This window comes from Ylistrum balloti, unplaced genomic scaffold, assembly GCF_031769215.1.
Source record: "Ylistrum balloti isolate Yb309-2 unplaced genomic scaffold, AGI_CSIRO_Ybal_v1 Utg370306, whole genome shotgun sequence".
Taxonomy (NCBI): Eukaryota; Metazoa; Mollusca; class Bivalvia; order Pectinida; family Pectinidae; genus Ylistrum; species Ylistrum balloti.
The window spans coordinates 140,797-164,295 of record NW_026782228.1 but is presented as its reverse complement, the minus strand read 5'-3'; the positions used below and the strand labels follow the sequence as shown (position 1 = coordinate 164,295).

At 34.6% G+C, this 23,499-nt stretch overlaps 1 protein-coding gene across 3 annotated transcripts in view; it reads right to left on the bottom strand.

Annotated features, from left to right (window-relative positions):
- Positions 1-23,499, bottom strand: part of LOC132553182 (collagen alpha-1(IX) chain-like) — a 158,098-nt gene that overhangs the window by 119,377 nt on the left and 15,222 nt on the right. For 2 of the 3 annotated variants that reach the window (XM_060217408.1, XM_060217411.1), the window contains exon 1: positions 23,147-23,411. The exons of the other annotated variant lie outside the window; for it this stretch is intronic. The gene's annotated coding sequence lies outside the window, so the exon portion shown is untranslated. Of the gene's footprint in view, positions 1-23,146; positions 23,412-23,499 lie in introns of those variants that run through there. 3 annotated transcript variants of the gene reach the window in all.

The window sequence follows — 23,499 nt, the reverse complement described above, 5'->3', positions numbered from 1 at the left end:
AGAAGTCTTGACACTTAACACGGGGTGAGAGCTTTCACGTTGGAAAATCTTCCGTAAGAAGGAAATGTACTTTTTCTTGTGAATCCCAACTGTACTGACTATATATCTCTCGGTAACTCGCCAATCAGTCATACCAATATTCTATTGACCACTTCTTCATGTGGCTGCAACAGTTACATGTCTTCAATGACGGGCGTCATCCCTAAGGCTCTGCCTGCAACGCTTACATTCCGCCAACCACCTTTCCACTGTAGCAAATGAAGGGACAACATTCCTTAGTGCTGCTACCATATCAGCATGGATATCCTTAGGTGTTACATATTTCTTATTGAATCACTGCCTTTTCAACGATTTTGTCTATTTTGCAAAAGTCACTTGCCTTGTTTATTTAAGCGTGGTAATCTTGGCCATAAACTGACCAAATGCCATCAATCTTCGGGTTCACAGCCTTAAAAAGTCAGGGAATAATAATAATAATAACTTAAACCAGACATACAGTGAAGAAGACCAAAACATATATTGATATCATGCCATTTCCCGCTGAAGGAAAGAGATAAAATCGAAATTTTGTATGCACATTTTTTCCATGCCAATATGATTACTACATTTGTATAAATGAGACATTTATGTGATAGATATGAAAGTCATGAAGATGAAGACACTTGATTGTTGGCCGTAGACGACAAACACACTGTGAATGCCTTCCATGTCAAGAAAAAAAGAGAACATTAAAACACAAAAAAATATTCAAATGTTTTCATCTCCTTAAAAACATTTTAAAGTAATAAAAATAAGATTCGTTGAGGCAAAAGCTTAATATGCAGAACATGTCATCGAGTTGTTGAATATTTTGCGCCATCTAGTGTTGACAGATGCATGTGTAACTGATATTATCTCCCCTGATTACATCATAATTAGGCCATTCGGTCTAAAATTTCATTTTATAGATGTTAATTTCTTTTGAAATTCTCCTTTTAGAAATAGAAAACGAAAGTTTGTTATCCATTTAAGCCTGACAAAATACACGTGCAACTTCTGAATTACAGCGTATTGGATTAAAGTATATAACCTTGACCTTAAGAGTCATACATCAAACACGGCTTTTGAAATTCATCACTCTTACTAGGTCAGTTGTTGACAATTTATGGGACAGGTCCACTGCAAGTGAGATTATATTTCAAATGTTTCGCGTATTAATATCATAATAAATATCATTAAAAAACATCAAATTAGACTGCAGATTTTCGGAAACACTTCTTTGTGTATTATTTTGAAAACTGAACCATGTTTCACTGCAGACATGGGTAACATTTAATTCAAAATTAGAATAAAACATTGTTAAAAGGATTTATTTACTTTCCTCATGACAGTAAAAAGAGACATTTAGGCCAATTTGTCTGAAATTGTAATTTTCATCTCATATTCACAGATTCATAAATTGAAAATTTCACATGTCTATGACTTTCATTAGAGAATTGAATTGTATCGTATTTCAAGCAATGTACTTCAAAAGATGTCTATTTTAACAGAATCGCATGAAGGTCATCGGAATTTTATGCTGAAATTTTGGAATGAAAATGTAATTAAACTCTTCGTCATATGAATAAAAAGGGGAGGCTAAGATTTTCTACTCTTTCTATATCTTTATGTAAAAAGTATGACAACACATATTTATGGAGAATTCTATCATTGTTTTAAGTAATTTATTCTCTTTACTTTGGACAGTGTGTTTTGGATTTTTAATGAGAGCAACAGGACGCTGTTTAAAAGTACACAACAAATATTAAAAAAATGTAAATCCGCTTGTTAGAGCATGTGACGGGCATCCCGCATGTTGAACAGTTAGATTGTCACTAGCAGGATACTATGCCGCAAAATAATATACACGAAAATCAAAGGACTAATTAGCACGAACAAATAGTTCATAGAACAGGAATAAGTAATATCACGAGAAGTCGCCGTTGTGTCAGTACTGAGGACCGAAATAGTCCAACATTGGCCCTCACTGATAACGAACATACAGAACACTGAAAAAAGACCACCAAACATGACATTTCACACTTAAAATTTGAAACTTTCCTAATCAACTCACACACAACGAGTGTTATCTAGATCATACAGGGTTTCAAATCTCGATTAACTCTATTTGGATGGCAGTATATGATTCCTTCTAATTATAGAGGTTTTACTCTTCAAGTCATTTAAAGTCTTTTTGTTTCTTATCTTGAACTTGTGGCGAAATTGAAACCCTTACGAGCCATGACGTAATATTAATTAACATCTTTAGCAAATAGTTTATCAACGATTAGAAATCTTGATACTATAATGACGTGTAGCGTACCGTGGGAGATAATTATAGACTAACACTAATTTAAATCAATACTAATCTTATATCGGAGCTGATAAGAAATCGGACACCTTGGAGGCTAGGCAGCATGTAGGTGATATATGACGTCACACGTATACATGTGACATAATTACAGGTTAGAAAACATAAACAGATTTTAAGTTAGGATGTCGAACTTCATAACAGTATCAAATATTTGTTAATTGAAATGATACAAAGCTTAAAATCAATCTTCCTTCTTTGTTTCTTGGACCGCGAAGGCGTCATGACAGAAATTTGAAGTGAGGCGTATATACGGGGAGCTAATTACGTAATGAATCAACTCTGGAAAAGGTCTGAAATATGACACTTGTTTTAATTATATATCTTAAGAAGAATTGATCCAAAGGTAGTAGTACCACCCATGTTGGTGTCGCTTGCAAAAAAAAACAAAACAGACAAAAAAGTTTAAAAGTAGAAAGATATGACTACGCTCCTTGTTATATAAGGGGCGTGGCTGCTATAATTATTCAACCCTATGTTAGTTAACATGCACTGATATCAGACAGTCATTTGTATTTTATATACACTGGTAAAAATGTCTCAAAATAATTGTTAATTAAAAGGTATTAATATCAATTTAAAGATTGTATGAAAGACAAGTGAATAGCACCTTTTAATACAAATTTACTGTGAGCCTAACAAAAAATTAAACTGCATCATATCGCTGTTTCGTCTATCTAGGCCTCGTCAGTGATACTAAGAGCCTTAATGTTAAATTTAGGGGAGGAAAATCCTACGTGATGCTAATAGACATGTCAGATAGGAAGCCCCATAATACAATGAACTTGGTAAATTTTATTTATCTGATATAAACGGACGACCGACCGAATGAAAGAATGAATGAATGAATGAATGAATTAATTAATTGTCAGACTATATTAATGATCTTTCAGCCGTGTGCTAGCTTTTATGAAATATACTTCGCAAATATGTCAAAGATTGTATTTATGATTCAATTCAATGGTGAAATGAGTTTGATTGTGTAAGGAAAAATATCTGCATCTGCCAATTAAATTTAAATACAACGAAGAAAAACTGCACAGCAGTCTGTGAATCGGATTCGCGCGGGTAACGACACGCCCTTCTCCCCAAAAGATTTGGTCTAAAGCAGAAAATTAGTTCGGTCATCAGACACAAAGATGTGTATATAAGTGTTAAGCATTCCTCGAAGTCAATGGGCACTATTTTGTTTGGCGGACGAACACAAGATCATGTCAGAAGATGAGTGATGTGATTACTGCATGAGTGTTGACATATGTGTGACGACATGACCAACGATTTCTTTTAAATCTTTTGAAGTTGACTACAAATCGAACAAAGCGAAATGGACAGTTGTTCTTGGACCCAAATCACATCTATATTTGATAAACTAACCAGCATGACAAGCTATTGTGTTACTCCAACAACAGTGTTAATCTTCGATCGATTGTCTGGCATGTTTATCTTTCGTATGTCGTGTTGTGATAAATGAGAAAATCTCCTTTCGATGTTTTTTTTTTCTTTTTGTCCTATTGACAAAGATCTCTCACTCGTCACCTGAAGATATCGACAAAACAGTCACGCACTTACATGGCCACTCAGGGGCGATCACTTATCAAACATCGGTAATCAAAAATGTAAGTTAATCAATTACGGTCTGATTCCTTAACAGCTGTAGGTATGATCATATGGCCAGATAGAGGGATTTAAATAGTAAAATATATTGCAAATATGGGTCCCTGGTCCTAGTTTTATGAAAGGAATTCAAAATCAGTAATTGGGCTCTTACATTAAAAATATAAATCTATGGATTTTGTCAATTATGTTCGCAAATGTTCTGGAACAGGATAATGATATAGTTCTATTCGTATGATAAATATCATCAACTTTAGTCCGTCTCTGCTGCTATGGATCAATACAAAGTATGAAGCAGAAACATAAAACAAACAGAATGACAATGTATGCTTTAGTTTTGACGTGACGATAAATTCGCGACAACGTTTCTCAATACAAACCACCAGTGCAGCATGTAACAGGCTGTTATAGAGGTTGCTGGTCCTGCTTTTAAAGTAACCTTAATCGAAAACAGATTGTCGTAATGAGACGCTTGTCATTCTAAAGCTACCTCTATTCAGTATGTAACACCAAATATGTATAGAACATCGTACTTATCACTGCTTATTAACTGGTATTTGTACTCCAAAGAGGTTTGAACCAATTATTAACATACTCTTCCTTTACCGAAACTAAACCACCAGGGTGACTTTTCCTTCAAACTGATTTTAAACTTTATGGATATTATTTCCCTGTTGTGAATTTTCCATTTACAGGTAGTAACACCTGCACTTTTACAGGCGTAGTGTTTGGATGCCACAGTCGTTCGATCCTCAAAGGCGTGTTCCCAACCTTGCTATTTCTGTGAAGGATGTCGCCAGCTGATAGATAACCCAGCCCTGTGATTAGAGAGATGGAGGTAAATCATAGAGACATATTATTGTTGCTACAGTGAATGCATTAGAAGTCAGCACCAAGTGTAACGGGTACCGTTACATATGTCCCCCAAACACCCCGAAGTCTCAATGATGACCGAAAAACTCTTGGACACCGCTTTTTATTCACAACACTCCTGTAAAGTTTCGTCCAATTCCATTCGCTAGTTTATTTTTAGAAACGGGTCGTAAACCTCACAGGTGGAAGAAGAAGAAGAAAAAGAAGACTCATCCATCTTCGTTTGAAATCCATGAATATTCTTTGTGTGACCGGGAGTTCGATGCTCCAATGCTCGCTGGTAAACCTGGTTGTTCAATTTTTTGTTCACTTTGTTTCAATTTGAGAAAAAAAACATCACTTACTTGGATTGACCAAGATTTACATGGCGGATGTCTGCCATGATACAGAGCCTTACCATTTTGGATAAACTAATATTAATGCTTTTCTTCTCCATTCTTTTAATCCATTTGTTGCCTTACTTTCATTGATTATGAGTAAGAATTAAGATAAAATACACAAAATTGATACAGTAAAGTATCAGGGTTTTCTTCACTTGTTTTTAACAAACACATTAGTTAAAAATCAAGGTGACTTAATTCCACACTCAGAACGATGTTGTTATGGGCATGCCGTCTATATACGAAACACTCGTCAATGACGGATGGGATTGTGACATTTCTATTATTCTTCTATGTGAAAAAAAAACTATAAAAAATACTCATGCTTAAGTGGAGTTATTATGTTTCCTAACTAAGTTCTTGAGTTAACAGGTTACATTTGCCGGGAATGTTCCCCTTTGACTCAATACGTTGAACAAATATTTGCGGCGATGAATTGACAAAAACCATATTTTACAAAAATACATAATGTTTATGTCTGTTGAAACCGTTTACAAATTGACCAAATTTCATGATAATCATGATAATCATGATAGCTGTTGATTGCAATGAAGATGATGTCAATCCGGCTTTAATTAGTAACAGGGAATTCCCATTATCCGATAAACCACAGACAAAAAAAATCAGATCCGGTAAAATTCCGGTCCGGTAGCAGGTGTCTGTCTGTTTGTAACTTACATATAAAACATGTAATAAGAAGTATACCCTAATTTAAGTGAATACTGATAAACTTAAAGTGTTAAATTTCGATTCAAGAACAGCTTTAAGACATATATGTACATGCAATCTATACATTTGTACGAAACATACATACTCATAACCAGTTGCAGTCAAGAACTGACACCGTATGCAAGTTTTCCCTTAGATCATGAAATAAAAACTGACAATGATTTCACGAAAGGTTAAGATATATACGTGATAGCTTCCGCAGCCTTCACTTCCTGAGAACGAATTGTGATTAAATAAACGATAAATATTCTAGTCAGAATAACTGAACAAAAAATTTACAAAGTCCCTTTGAAAAATATTTCACTACTCGATGATATGGATCGCAAACATGAGAGACTTGTAGAGATATCATCTTAAAAACATAATATGAAGACGAAATGAATGTTTGCATCCTTTCTATTCGCATTTTAATGGGATCTCCTTTAAATAGAATACTCCACATTTACAAATTTATCAGATTTAGGTCGTTTTAATCAGATGCTAGACCGAAGTGATTGAAATTCATCACAATTTTATTATGTTACTTCAATACTAATCTACTTTTTATGATTTGTTTTGGAGATACCAAGCGTAAAACTTTTGCACAAATAGAAAATTTACACGAATAGAGAAAAACAACACAGGAAGTGACTTTGGTTGATCTATGAGGATAATTTCAAGAAAAATAAATTCTTTTCAGTGACGTCTTACTGCAAATCATGGCACTATTTTTTGATCCCCTTGCAGTATCGGATTGGGAATGACTTTTGCCCGTGTCTTTGTTTCGGGAACATTGAACCTTTTAAGACCTCATGTATCTAACTCATGCAGGCTTAAGTATCCGGACCATAAACTGAAGAAAGAAATAAAGTCAAGTATTGTAAACAAAAGGTTACAAAACCACAGATGAAGTCATGAATCCATGTTTAATTCAAGCAATAATTATTGTATAAATGAGGCTGAATCCGGAATCCTACTTAAAGCACAAACACGCTGGACAACCTAATCACCCGGGGCTTAAAACTAGTCGCTATGAAATGGTGTTAATTTGTTCCATTTTAGAACCCGGTTTCGGTTAGAAGATCATCCCTTTCCTTTTGACAAAAATATAAATGTCACTCTTACAATCGAGACCACATCTGTATCCCACCCTAATTTTGTGACAACGTAAAATTCGTTTTCAATGATTCATTCATTTCGACGAAGAAGAAATATCCATGGAATGATTCAGTATTATGATTATTTTTCAGAAATGTGTTGAACGGATGGGAGTTAAAACAAGGCAAACAGTGTGTCTTGTTTGTGTGTAACTTTATTATAAATGATAAACTTGTACTTAAAGACCACCAAGAATCTCTTGCTCACCATGACTTAGGCACCAGCAAGGAAATGTTGTTAAATACGAAAATGTTGTTGCCAAAACTACTAAATTGCTGATTAAGAGGAAATAAGGAAGACAATAATAAATAGGAATATGGGCTAATGAATAAAACCTAGTTCGTTATAGTCGCATTAAAAATCATCCCAGCCGACAGCAGCAGTAAATGTTTATTAATCTATATTCATCATTGTTTGACGAAACTCATTATTATGATAAATACGAAATTTTCCAATATCATACAAAATACAAATAATCTAAGAGGAGGGACTGTTTCATCAGAAAAACTCTAATGAATTGACAGGCCCTGCTACAAGCTTTTTGTGTTTTAACTTAATGAATTATGGCTTCTTTGATGATTAGCGGTATAGCAATGTTCTAGTAAGATTAATTTACTAGTTTTATTCTTTAATCAACATACTATATGTGAGATGAACTTTTGGTGACCTATATCCTTTTCTTCACTAATGAGTAAATCACATTTTCTGTTATTACGACCATAGTCATGTTCAGGCACTTAACACACGTCCTTCAGACAGATATATGAAATGTACCCGATGCCGCGAGAAAATTGCTGATGGTGCATTACACTCCGAGTCTGGATAAAATTGTGTTATAGCCTAATACCATTGTCTGACAAAGCACATGTTATTTTGACGATCTGAGTTTAACATTACGACACTCCTACTGCTATTTCTCACTTACATGTCGTGGTTAAGAATTCCCGATTTTGTTCCCAATATCTGGATCTCCGTGCAAGATGCTTGCTACTAATAAAACTCACATTGTCTCGAGAGATACAGGTTGATGGAGATTATGGGGAAGTGATATGGCCGTCATTATGGCTGGAAAATATTCTTTTTCACAGTACAATATGACGTAGAAGGTGTTAAATGCTCGTAAGTGGTACCTGGTAGTCCCGCTGTTGTGTATCTTGTTTTCATCTAGGAACGTGACATTACTTACTTGGATTGGAAAAAAAATTACATGGTGGGAGTCGTTGATGAATCAGAAGACGCTTACACTAAGGGACACCTGGTCATATTTTCATTGTACTTTTTTTCACGAGTCTCCGGATAAATCTTTCTTTTGATTATATTTTGGCGTAGTTACATCAAATTAGAGTTTTAATTAAGATTATGTTGACATATAAGTATTTTCTTATTGTTTCAATATATTAATAGAGCTATTTTTCTGTTATAAGGCATAATGTAAATAAATGCGAAATGCAAGTTTATAAACATTATTACGTTCGAGAGAAACCCCCATACAACATTAACATCGGTTCCATTTCCAGATGTTTATCTTTATTCAACACAGTCCATAATACTGTATCGTAACGTTATTGAAGATAATTCAATATCGAATATTGTTCAATCAAGTAATATATGGTGTAAGGTCACCTTCTTTTATATATCTTAACGTTTAGTTAATCGACATCTATTTCCTAATCACAATCCTAGAAGAACGAAAAAGGTGCTTTGTTGTAGTTTTATTATCAGATATATACTCTGTTACATATATACATGTGGTATTAACCTGTATGTCTGGTCTTTTAGCCCCTTGATAGGATTTGAAAACAAAAATGTGAATAATTTCATTAAAAGAGACTAAAATGGTTAGATTTCCATTGATATATAACTGATAAAAAGCTTTATGATATCTAAATATCTGTTAAAATTTGTGCGCTATCTGTTAATTATCATATTTAAAAGTTTAAATAACCATTTTATCAGAAACTTCAAAAAGTCAAAATGAAATAGGAGTGACCCAATACTAATTCATAATCATTATAGTTCTGAAAGTGTAAACAATGTCTTTGCGCATGCGCGATGCGGAAAATTAAGAAAGCATAACAAAATGGCAGATTCCAAATCGAAGCGGAGAGGTCCCAAGTCTCACTTAAGTGAGAGTACTAGGAAAGAAATGAAAATAATTCGTGATTTTATATACGCGAAGATAAATAGAATATATAAAGTGTGACGGGTGTTCCAAGATATCATGCAGATTACTGTATGTATTTTCAAATGAATCACTTATTCTGACTCCACGTGAAAAGTGTTAACTCTTACCTTGGATTCCATTTTCGGCGGGTTAAAACGAGGTCCTGGAAGATCACGTAATGAACACGGCCAATCTCCAATCAAAACAGCGAATGGCGGTAGATACAACAATTTTTATATATAAGACGTTAAAATGGTGAAATTGTGTTTTAAAATAAATACATATTAATACCTCCATTACATGATACAAAGATATTCAATTTTTTTAAGATGTCATTGGTTTCTCACAATAGAATGTAAACTAGATATCTACAGCGCACAATTGAGAACGTCACCAGATAGTTTAATTGACTGTGTTGATGGTGTATAATGTTTGTTTACAAAGTATTCCGTTTCCGAGAATACACCCACCCCTGTTAATATTATATCATGTATGCTTGATTTACTATACAAAAATACACATCGGCTGTAATTCAATAAAAAGCTTAATAAAACGTTATTATGCAAATAGCTTCTAGTACACCCACAGAAGATGTGAAAGTGAACCCTGAAGCACTACCCAAGGCTTGAGAACATCTCGGTGCCTTTAGAATGCCTCCAGGGTCTTAATGTCATAGCTAAAACTCTTGCTACACTTTCTAAAGTCCGCAACCTATTGTGACTAGAGAAGTTCCCAATAACCATTTACACAACATCGGCATATAAAACAAAATAGAGTTCCGAATGATATTTCTGCACAACATTTTCGAAGGGTCATGTGTCAATGAATTTACAAATTAAACAAACTGGCATGCAAACCGGTCCTTATAACAACAGTGAGTCTGACAGATGGAATATCGCCAACAGTTGATAATTTGAGGTTGAACAGGTAAACTGTCATTAAGAAATGGGTACACAGGTGTACGTTTTACAGGTGTATCAAAGTTGCCTACAAATGACGCTTAATAGACCCGTTATCGTAACATCAAATCTAAATGTATTTCGATACAGACAAACCTCCTCTGTTACATTAAACCTACTTAATGTTGAATCGTTCGGCGTGCAAAGTAAAAATTTGTGCAGCTCAAATGCTTTTACCAGACAAAAAAGTATTTCAAATTTTCACATTTTATTGTATATTTTACTTAAACTATTATTCCTACTATTACTGACACAGTGTAAGGCATACCACATATATAAAGCTTATTAAATGTGTTCATGCAGGGAATCAAATTTAGTATATAACATCAGACCGATCAACCAAAAGTTTGAAAAGAAGAGAGAAAGAAATTCAAAATGGAAAACTATTTCAATCTCTGAAATATTCTATGATACATCCATACTTTTAAGTATGTTCTTAATTCATCGTATTATAAGCAGTACGCTTTGCTAAGCATGCATCCTGTAAACGTACTTACTCTGTCGCAATAAACTGTAAGAACAATACGGGTTTCGGCCAATTACACAATGATTGATTCGCGATCTACCATTAATTTCTACTTTGAAGACATACTGAAGGTGTGATTGGCACAATCCTATTTTAGCGCGATATCTTAACGTAAAATAACATAGCCAATAAAATAAGCTAGTTTACAGTATACAATACAAACACAATAACAAATTAACAAAAATCCACGCAATCTTGTGTGCAATGCTATAAGTATCAAATTGATCCCTAATGTATCTATCACATAAAGAGATGCCAAATAAGAAGTGAAGGAAAAGTAAAACATTATGAAGTACGTTAGATTCATGTTAAATGTACATATGAAATCGGTTCTTTTTTAAATTAACAACGAAACAAAAAACTGCATTTTTTGTCGCGTAAAACAAATTAAAGATAAGATATATTACATGTACATTGGGTTGAGAGGTACAATTTCTGGCTGATAGTTCCGTCAATTAGTTACAATATCTTTACTGCCGAAATTTAAGCAAATGATTAGAGATGAGCTATTGCACCTTATCAACGACTTATCCCATTGAAATTGCGTAAAGAATGGTAGTTTTCGAAAGCATGTCTTTAACACCATATATCAAACAGCGGCCGAGCAGTTTTAAACGACCCAGTTATCTCGACAGCTATCTGTAGCTGTCAATCTTTTGCCGAAGTTTACGCTACCCTCCACATTGGAGCTACCGCCGAAATCTTGAGAGTGTTCTAGCGATTCCTGGGAACCCGTCGTATGAATGGATACATCACACAGTATGGCAGCCCGTCAATTATCCAACAAATACGTTGTCAAGGTAAAAAAAATTCAATAGCATCTGTAATGTTTTATTTATTCTGTGGGTTGTTTGAAGGACGTTAGGTTCATAATGCCTCTCTGCAAGGTAAAGGTGAATCCCATTTTCTGACAGTGGACTTTACATAATGCACAATAAATTTGCAATAATATCTTCTAAGGTAAATATGAAATTACCAAGTAAATATTGCTTATAGTGGTAAATACGATGAAGACGTTATGAAAAGTGAAAATATCTTATCACAATGGATATAACATTAAATGCAACACTTTAAAATGAAATACAGAACTGCTTCAGTGTCGATTAACAACATTTCCAACTGTTTTTCGTGACAGGATTTAACGTCATCTCAGTAACCAAGGTTATACGTGATGGATATCAAAAGAAACAAGAAGAATCGAAAACACAAACACGACGAAAGAGAGAACAACAAAAAGGGGAAAAAATAAACAGCACTAAACGTAAGAGTATACAAACACGACGAAAGAGAGAACAACAAAAAGGGGAAAAAATAAACAGCACTAAACGTAAGAGTATACAAACACGACGAAAGAGAGAACAACAAAAAGGGGAAAAAATAAACAGCACTAAACGTAAGAGTATACAAACCCCCCACCCAAAACATTTTAAAAAACACATAATACAGGAACATATAAAACTCAATATTTCATCTCTATGGGCTTCCATACATCGACGGCTACCTTATCTCCAGTGAAAGAGAGTGATACATTAAGATCCCGTAATTTTTCGTTAGTCTGTATGGTCAGGTTTCCTGCGTCGATACCAACGCTACCTCGTCCACGTGTCGGCTTCATTCACACTCTCGTTTTATTGTTGTGGGGGAGGCCGAGAATGTGAAAGTATCGGCAGAGGGATTGAGCACGGATCAAGACGCCTTTGTGTATATAAACAATACGGCCCCCAGACATCACCCTTATTCTTCATCACAGAGGAACACGCTAAACGCGAAACCTTGGTTAACTAGTCATATGCATTCATCACTTTGGCGATATTCATCTTTCCAAAAAATTATATTCACTATCATTCCAACCATTGATTATTTTTCGCCTTTTCATACAATTATTCACTCTGAAATCAAATGTTTCATTTTATATAAACCTTCGATTTCCCAAATACTTATAAAGGAGCTGTGTCAATTTTCTACAGAAGTGAACTAAAAAAAACTTTACAGGGAATACCGATTACAATGAAAGCCTTCGATCAATCTCTAAAGCAAAGATCAAAGGCAAAGTATGAAGAAAAAATACATTGACACGGATACCACTCTAAACAGTATATAAAGAGTATAAGACCAGGCGTTGCTGACGGGTAAGAAATTTAAACACCTATCGACAACATCTATCATGTACATCTAAGTAAAGTAGCATGTCCTCAAACATTTTGCTGTGACATCTAAACCCCAGTGTTAAACATGACGTCAAAATTCCTCATTGTGGTTATGATGACGATTAAAGTTAATGCGTTTCTAAAATTCAAAATTGTGTTTGCACATCAGCAGTGGCATTCCTCGTGGGAACGGAGCTGATGTAAAAGTGGTTTATGTTTGAGTCAATGGTAGAGAGTTTGATTCTCGTCAGATGTAAATTTATACGTATTATAGAAATGGAATATCCATCTGTGTAAGATATGCCTATTTAAAACGTGAGCAAAAATAAACAATAATTTGTTATTTTTTAGAATGATTTCAATTCGTCAGATAAAAATCCGTGTAAAACACATTCAGCCCACGCGGAAACATACATATCGTGTTTAAGATACATGAACTCTGAATCACAAGGAAACATTACATTTCTTACATGTTTTAGATTTTCTAATTCATTAATTCTGAACATAATTCTATATAAGTGTTATAAGTATATCATTGCAGTTCCCTCACCTGTCTTTCCATAAGCTTCGTTTACTGAAATTATAACAACGACTGAGCATAAACGCCCACTCAACAGTGTTTTGGTGTTTTAATCGTGTATTTTTTCAGCTACGAACAGATCAAAGGATGTTATTGTACTGAGGATAATTTTACATGGACTATAAACACGGTGAAATGTGTGAAATGCGAGACTCGTGTAATATTTTTCACAAGAAAATTCCAAATATGCTTTTTATCATGACATCACCGTGCATCAATGCACGTGTTTGTTCTGAGCGTGCACACTTCAATAAGCAAATATGACAGATACAGGTGTGGACACTTTTAGCGCATATCTGCACATGACATAAACACTTAACACGGGGAAAGTTACAGTACTATTACTATGCTTAGTGCAGGTAACGTGATATTTCCTAGTTAATTGCTATTTTCATAACACCTCCGCCGTCAAACATATCACCAAATAGCACATCCGTTTTAAATGGCTAAGCTAATGATTGTCTTAATTGCATGCACAGTGCTTCGTAAGTGCAAAGACAGAGTAACACGAAATAGTAAAAATCGCCCCTCAACAAAACCCTTAGTAATATCTGGACGCCGCAAGAGGGCGCGCTACACTCGTCGCCAGATGATAAAGTAATATTACGACCAGAAATAAATCACAGAAGTGAAAATGAAACCAAATAAAAGTTAGGTTGATAATAAAACATATGGTTTACGATTATTAAAGTACAAGCTACCGGAACAAGTAATTATTTCGTTATCTGATCTGTTTTAAATGTCAGTACTAAAACGGTAAGATCGAACTTATAATTTTGCCCTGGTTAGATTATATGGCATAGGCAATTTTTTATGATTAAATTATTATATTCATGTGTATATCATCAGGTCTGTTAGTTTCATAGTATTGAAATGGCATTTGACATGACACATGCTCTCGATAAAACTGGTATTGCAATTTCAATGTTTAGGTAGCTGTTTCGGTGTCAGATTTTTTTCAACACATCACACGTCTAAACGATAAGCAAGAGGGCAGCTTGATTAAATACATGTATGTTAAAACTCTACGTAAGCACTATCGAGAAAGAAAATTTTGGAAGTGTCATTCCGACACTCAAATATAAAAACGAGAAAATAAGGGATATTCATTATGCTAATAGGCAACTACACTGTACCATCTATTTCAATCAAGTATCCGGACAACAGACGATATCAATAGACGCACAGACAGCCATTACACGATGTATGTTAAGTCGTTCACATAAAGCCACTTTTTTAATGTAATGAAGAGTTAGTATGGTTAAACAGCTGAAATACTTTTTTTAGATATATTCTCAAAACTTTAAATATATTACCGGAAACACGACTGCGGTACCACTAACATTGAAGAGCTATTAAATAAACCTATTTGATAAGAAAGATAACATAACTGTTTAATAAATCACTATTAGAGTTAAATCACTCGTCACTTTCCTTTCAATTAAAGATAAAAATATCCATTAATTTCTTGCATTTTATCATAACCAAGCTCCATGACATATTTATGTTCCGTATGAAATTTACGCTTCATTGCCCAAACTTTGGAATGCAATTCTACCTTGTTTTAAAGCATACAATCGGGTTTTTTTTTTCTTTTAATCGAAATTATTTCCCATAACAACCTATAATGTGAAAACTAAAAAAACATGTTAAATTGCGGATAGCTTTACCTTTTGATAGCAAATCACCCTATATGGACTAAATTTTTTTTTTTTTAAAATATGCTGTAATCCGATTTCTCGATAGGATACCCTGGTGTTAAACAGCATACTAAACAATATTTTAAAATTACTTCAAATAGAATTTGATCCCTTCTCTAATCTTGTAATCGTTTTAATTCGGTTAATGTTGGTTTTTCTTGTGTATCTTTGCACAACAGGTGAAGTGTATTATACTACTGCCATACCCACGTATCCACGTTTCCTTATCAAATGAGTGTCCCCCTCGTTCACATTAATTTTGCCTAACGTTGATATTATGTTAAGACAACTCTCTAAAACATGCTGATAACAAGATAACAAACAGAAACTTAGAGTTATGCATTTTTGAACAAAGGAAACACCAGTGGCTCTAAGCCATGTCCTTGGCGTAATCCCTGATTATGGTTGATGGTGTACTGAAGATCGTATTAAGAAATTTATGGTTTTGTATATACATGGAATTAACTTTTTCTGGGTGGATTTTTCTCAAATATCGAAAAAGAAAAAAGATATTGCGGAAGTAATGTGTCTCCTGCATCTTAACCTCACTTTTTTCTAGTAGGTACTTGGTGACCTTGTCCTCATTTGGGTACGAGACATTACTTACTTGGATTGACCATGATTTACATGTTGGCGAAAAATCAGAAGACGCTTACTCTTCCGGAACACCTGATTTTATTCTCCTTGTACTCCTTGTAAATCTTTCTTTTGTTCTTATTTTGCGATATTTCCATTGACTTTGTGTTTGAATGAAGATTCTGTTAACACGTCGTTTCATTCTTTATTGTTTTATGACAATAAAACCGCCTTGCTTACTAAGGTATATCGAACATATCTTCCTCATACCCGAAAAGGAATTGTTGCTTTTCCATAAGCATTGCAGATTATACAACAGACACACAATTGAATAGCATATTTGATACAAATATATTTAATCTCTCTCTCTCTCTCTCTCTCTCTCTCTCTCTCTCTCTCTCTCTCTCTCTCTCTCTCTCTCTCTCTCTCGTTTATAATTGTTATTATACTGACGCTTTTTCAATATAATGTTTGTGTATTAAGATGTCTTGAAATGACTTTATCTAAGTTTTAAAACTTATGCCCGATCCTATTGCTACTTAAGTGCAATAAAGTATGTTTAAATCAAATCGAAATAATTATACTGCATCAAACAGCTTTTTTATCCTTCTAGTGATCTTCAGTGTTGGTAAGGGCCTAAATTATGAAGCCTAGAAGGCGACTGACAGAAATACAAAATAATCAAAAGAAAAATCTAGATGGAGAAGGTGCTTTCCCCAAACACGAAACACTCAAAGAAATCAAGATATTACTTTGAAACATCTGATTTAATGACACATGCACAAAAACACGTAACCAAAAGAAGGACAAAAAATATAAATCACCAGGTGAATCATTATGGTTTAACACCATTTCCGCAGTCTAACACTGGTATAAATGCCAGGTACAGAGAATCCCCTTTATACGAAACTCATGTTTACTCCATAAACCTTCGAACAAAATACCCCGTCCTAGAGTTTTGCTCTATAAATTACTTAAAACTTGGCAGTGAAAATGTACCGGCATACACATTCGTAAAACAAACAACATGCACGCCCAAGATTTTTGCGATATAAATTAATAACGACTCGGCGTTGATAATACCAGTATATCTACACTGTTTGTGTTCATAACACACCTTGGTTGTGTTCATAAATGAGACAAAACTATAATGAAATATTGCCTGTAATTATCTGATAAAAAATAAGTGTATTTATGTATATTGAGTGCATTACTTGGGAATCAAGATGGAATATTCTGTACTGTTTTGTGTCAATCGTATTTTAGTATTGTCAACTTGATGAATACCCGAGAACGAAAATGTCGAAGTTACAAAAATTGTACAACAGACACACAAATGACGAGTACATTTTAATACAAATTCAGAGCAAGATGCAGTAGAGCCAAACAATAGATTAAACGGCATCAAACAGCTGTTTCGTCCTTTTAGGACTCGTCAGTGATGAAAATTCTGTCTTCCTATTCCTTGAGACGTGCGTTTTGAGGTTTTTGTGTTACACATTCACTCGAGAATACAGAACATAGTGATACCCACCTCATATAGAAATTCTAACACTAAGATGCGAGGAAACCCGCTGTCTGTCTCTGTATAAATTCCTATCTGTTGAAATGTAATTGGAGATCTCCCTAATGATGACGTAACGTACTGATGAAGACTTGCTAAACAAGCATATAACGTAAAAAAAATGACTGACTAATCAGCAGGTCTACACATGGGGTTTACACTCGGTAGATTGACCCATTGGGTAGTCTCGTTAAGCATGTTGCCATAGAGATACAAAAAAAAACAGCATCGTTTTTGTCTTTTACAAGTAACAGCAGTTTTCCTACAATGATTAAGTTTCTATCAACGGGTTATCATTTCAATGAGGTTTTCACAAATTTAACATTTAGTGTGCTTTAAAACGATCGCTGTTTGTGCCTAGATTACTTACATTCTATCAACAGGCCATCAAGTGTTTTTAAAACAAACCAGATGTGATTAACAAACCTTCAACGTGTAATGATTATCCTTGAGTCATGCTGAGATGTGAATTCCTACCAAAACATTTATTTGAGACTTGTAACCATACCTAATGTTGGCTGCCACTGCTTCAATACATTAGACATGTAGGGAAATAATAAACCAAGTTTTCATTATCATCAGTTTTATACTTATGGGTGTACGACTGTTTACGAATGTGGTTCCTTCAATACTGGATTCTGCTAATTACTTTTACTTATAACATTTTACTTATAACGTGACAAATGATGATATCAAATATAAATTTTCCCATCAATAATCAAACGAGATACTTAAATACCAATAATGTGTTGCTATCTTCTAGTTTACCCGGAGAAATCGATAATAAATGGCGTATGCTTCTCAGAAACAAAGTGTGTCGTAACTTCCTCTCTCTCACTTTAATATAAGTTTGGGCTTGTCACCTACCCGTCTAGGTTTTGATCAATGACGAGTACCAGAAGGACGACACTGGTGTATGATGCAGTTTAATTCATTGTTTAATTCTACGGTTTCTAACTCTGAATTTGTATTGAAATGTAATACGCTCGTGTGTTTTTTGTACAATCTTCAAACTTTGAATTCTTGATCTCTTGGATAAAATACACAGGAGGGTACACCAACTTAAAGGTTTGGGGATACTCTCCTAGTTAGCAACAAACCAGAAATGTAATGCACTTTGGTATAACAATGCTTAATATTGCACCTCCGGTGTAAAGATTTCTCAATTAGGCCGAAATATTCAGAATAAATAGACGTAGTCACAACAACTGCGAATAACGGATAACTTTATAAAACTCCCAATGTCTTATAGATAGACAACAAATCTATGCTATTTCTCGATAAATAGCTTGTATTGATAGGTTTAAGTCTCGTCACTTTTTCTCTATAGTCGTAACTGTAAGTAAGGGAACAGTGAGAATGTATTGGGTGTAATTGTGTTGGTTTCACTCAGGTCCGATCTTGTCTGTTTCATAATGTAACTACTAATGATACCAGCCAAGCTAGGGAACAGTCGGGATGTATCGGCGGTGTAGTTGTATTGATATCACTCAGGTTGTCTGTTTCATAATGTAACTACCAGAAAAGATCAATACAAGTAAAAATTTACAATTCTAGTTTGCATAGCTACATTATATTGTTACTGAAAGACAAAAACTATCATCGACCTTCGTCCTTGTGACATAATCCGCCTTTTAGAAACATTAAGTACTCCCAGACGGGAGCCATGCTGACGACAGTAGCCGGTTAGTTCCTATTATTACAGAACAATTTTCCGGTTCATTGTACATACAGCTGCTATAAAAATGTATAATATCACCTAAATGCAATGAACCCAAACCAGCGTATCTACCATGGCAACTATATATCATTCACGTGCATGCACGTACTACAGCGCGTACAAGATAACATATGTTACTATCAGATAATCAAGTATATAAAAAACAAACACGGGTTACGGGGCACAGATTTCTAAAAAAAAGTGAACAAAGTTATCAATCTCTTTCAGGTAAAACACCGGGGCGGCTTCCCGCACCGCGGATCGATAGGCTTTACCTATATCATAGTTTTCAACAAAGGAAACTGCTAGGAAACAGGACCCAGATATGATGACAATGACATAATGATAAATCCCTCTAATTATTAGTAGACCTTGATCGATGTGTCATGCCACCATGTGTTTTTTACATACGAGAAAAAAACGAAGAACGAGATAGTTCGCTTCATCATAAAAGTATTATAACCTAAAATACGATACAATTGTAACGTTCTGTCTAATGTCAGAACCACAACCCTCCTCCCTTCATGCATCGGAACGTTAACTAGTTTGTGTGACTTGTGACCTGGGTGATCGTGTTCGATCTTTCTGTGACCTTCTGTATTTCTGTGTGATCTTTCCCATTTTAGCTACTCTTAATGGACTTTCGTGTGATTTTATGGCCATATTTGACATTTGTGTGATCTTGATCGATGTTTGACCTTTGCATGACACTTGTGTCCTTGTTTGACCTTTGAATTAACATATTTGATTTCTGTTTGTCCATGTATAGTTCCTGCATGACTTTGGATGTTGTTGCTTCACCCAAGTACCCTCATGGATTGCAAGGTTCTGTTTGACATTTTGTATTCATACTTTAGAAAAAGTTGCTCTGTTAGAATATCCCAAGTACATAGAAATAGTGTTATCTTATTAAGCATCGTTACCAATATGGAAAATTGAATAATAGAACAACAAAAAAACATTCTCACGTAATCTGATATTCAGAGTGACATTTAACAATAACATGCCATTCCGTTCGACGCCTGCCGTTAGTAATTCTTGCGATGTGCCATTATACTTGTCACCTCCCTCTCATGACCCCATCCATCCTAATGCATGAGTCGCGCCTCCCGAACTATAGCATTAAGTTTGGGTGTCGGCTAACCTTTTTACTTATACAAACAATCAGGCAGATCTCTTCGGTAGCCAACCTATATCATTGGTAACCCCATGCAAGTGCTTACATACAAAAATAACGGAATGTGCTCGGATATACCAGATGTTACACGATGGTATCTTTATACTTTTGGATCAAACGAGTACCCAAAAAGAAACTATATGTCCGGTTAATCGGAATAGTCTTCAAGTTTTGCATTTATTTAGAAATCAGCAAAATAGCATCATATTCATTTCTAATCAATATTTTGAAACTTGAACACAAAAAAAAAAAATTTCAAATTATTTATAAGTGTTCTTAATTATAGGTTATATATGTCAAATTAGAGAAATAAGCAATTACGTTCCTTGTTTATAGAAATACTTGTTAGATGTTTGATGTTTTGACAATCATTCTAAACTACTTTCAAATATATATATATAACTTTTGTAAGTGATATATATGTATGTTAGAGTAGCTGTTAGGCGACTTTGGGAATGATTTTCTATACAACACAATATATGTACAGTGTACAAATGTCGTCATAGCGTTTCAGATTTTATATCCATGTATGGTATAACACATTCTCATAAGACACGTGTCTTTCAAATGTTTAGAGCCGGGTTTTAAGGTCAGAGGAAAGTCATGCCGGAGGTAGAGTGACGCTCACCCATAAAACGTAAAATTAGAAAAATCAACATATGTTTTCCTTTATCACTGTGTGTATGAATACGTCTGTAGGAGTTATTGGTAGTGTTCTGGTTCGCTGAGACAGAAGGAAAGCCTACAAAGATGTACTCTAGTGATCAGTTTCCAAAGCAAACGGGCTGTTCATCTCTATGAAATACGAAAATATAAATATTTTGACTGCCGAGACATGACTTACAACACAACTGTATATAAATCAAGCCTAGAAATCGTAACATCGGTCCCCTACTGCCAGTCCTTACCCCCAATAGTACACATGCGTATTTAGTTCAACATGTCTGGGCAAGAATTATGTCTTAAGTTCATAGAAAATGTCAATTTGGTACTTATTCTTTAATGTTGAATTTGTGAAGAGATGATATTCGGACAGCCCACCAGCAGCATGATAAACGAACCTTTGTCAGTAAGTTTCATTTTTTTGCATGCTATTCGCTCATTTACATCTAGTGACATTTTAAAGCGGAATTCTCCTGGTGTCTACTTCGCTGAACAACAGACGGGAGGTACACCACATCCTATCCACAGCAATCGGGGTAAAGTATCCTCTTAAAGGGTAAAACGTTCGGGACGGCGTGCTTCACAGCTTCCAAATAAACACAAGCAGCCCCTGGTAGGGATAGCATCACATACCTCGAGCCTTCACCACAGATTGCATCCACCGGTACACCACCGACGAAGCTTCCACTGTGTCTACTTACTGTACATGTACATCATACGGAGTAAAACGTGAGTTTAATTTGAAGAATTTTATCATCGCTGTAATGGTGACAATCTTTTGTCCATGTAGCACATTAAATATTTCAGCATAGAAAACATACATTATAGATCCACGTGAAGTGGATAAGTAAAGAAATAAAAAGAAACTAACATCTGATTTCAGCATAATTGTATCTATGTTAAATTTCAATTCAATGCTTTGTAGGGTTATATAAAGTACGGCAGTAGACATATGGTTAAGCAGAAAAAATCTTTTAAGACTGCCATAAATTACGATAACGATAAGCGATTTATAGATTGTTTTTGGTGGGGCTTTTTGTGACATATGAAAAAAATCACGCAGGGCATATTAGCGTGACCGGGGACAGACAGGGAGGCTCTGTCATAATCGCATGGTTTGTTAGTTGTGCAGCATGTCGCTGGAATGTGTGGCCTCCAGTCGCAACCACGGCGTGGAATAGGCAACATTTATTTTTCCAAGTTACAAAAAAAGTTCTATATTCCAAAATTGTTGATTTTTGCTTTTTCCTATTAAATATCGAACCAGCAAACAAAGAGGTTTAGTTTTTTTCAGAAAATAAAATGAAGACATAGTATTTAAAATGGGAAGTTGGTATATTCCATGTGTGAAAATCAGAAGAATTACAGTTTAATGGTACAAGTTTGAAATAAAGATCTACAAACTGAAGCTGTGCTTTAATACAAAACATTTTATACAGCGAAATGGTCATGATTTCAGTTTGATTGCAAAATAAAGTTTTATATTCCACTTCGATGTAATTGAATGTACGAGAATATCTCTTTATCTAAAGAATATATATGTATAAGAAAATCAGGAAATACACATCATGATATGAAATTTGAATTAAACAAAAATATTAAACCACAACTGAGAATATGAAATAGTTGTCCTATAACTAGCGGTTTCATTGTAGCGTGTGCAATAGACTTTGTAACGAACAACAGGCAAAACGAAATGTACAATACGTTAAAGTTGTGTTTTAATGACTAACAGTTGAGATGTTTATATCACGTTAACTAGATATTTATACAAACAAAAATATCACAATATTCTTGTTTGACGTCACAAGTTTAACAAACTGTTTACTTCTGATTATTCGTGTTTCCTGTTCTCTATAATCCAACTTGACATATACTTGATTGATATGGAAATGAAACCATGGAAGCATTGTTAATCTTATCGAGGTTGTGATCGATCACTTTGAAACTACCGCTTCATACAGACATATACTAGGAATGTTTTAATATTCAAACATGCTTAACTCATTCTGAGGAAAAAGATACATTTGTTCAACTCTGTTTCCATGAACACAATATTAAAAAATGTTGATAGTCAAGTATCTGGACAAATAAATGCAAATATTTTTCAAAATACATTTAGAAAAACCGAAATATTTTGGTGAAATTTACACAGATTTATAAATATTAGTATGACTCAAGAACTTTCTAACAGAAAGCAAAACTGACAAACACCAATCTCATTTCAGTAATGTGTAGTTTTACTTACCAGTTCCAAAGACAATCTAAGTGAATAGTAAAAACCATCCTACGTCCCAAAGAAAACAGAATCACAGACGAAAGTCGGAGAAATTTCAATAATCCACACACATAGATTTAACGGAAAGTTGTTTCGTACTTAATCCACGATGTGTATAAACTCCATGAGGACTATTACCGGGGAGAGTTGAGAGGAGGTGTAACAAAGGAGGAGTCTCAACTATTGGCCTACTTCACATGTTACCCTCCGTGATCGTATCTGATATTCTATAACTGTGTCGGTACCGTTAACTCTCGCGTATTTCATACATACACAACGAGATCATAAACAAACATACACACGGCTCTCAATGGGGCCGATAC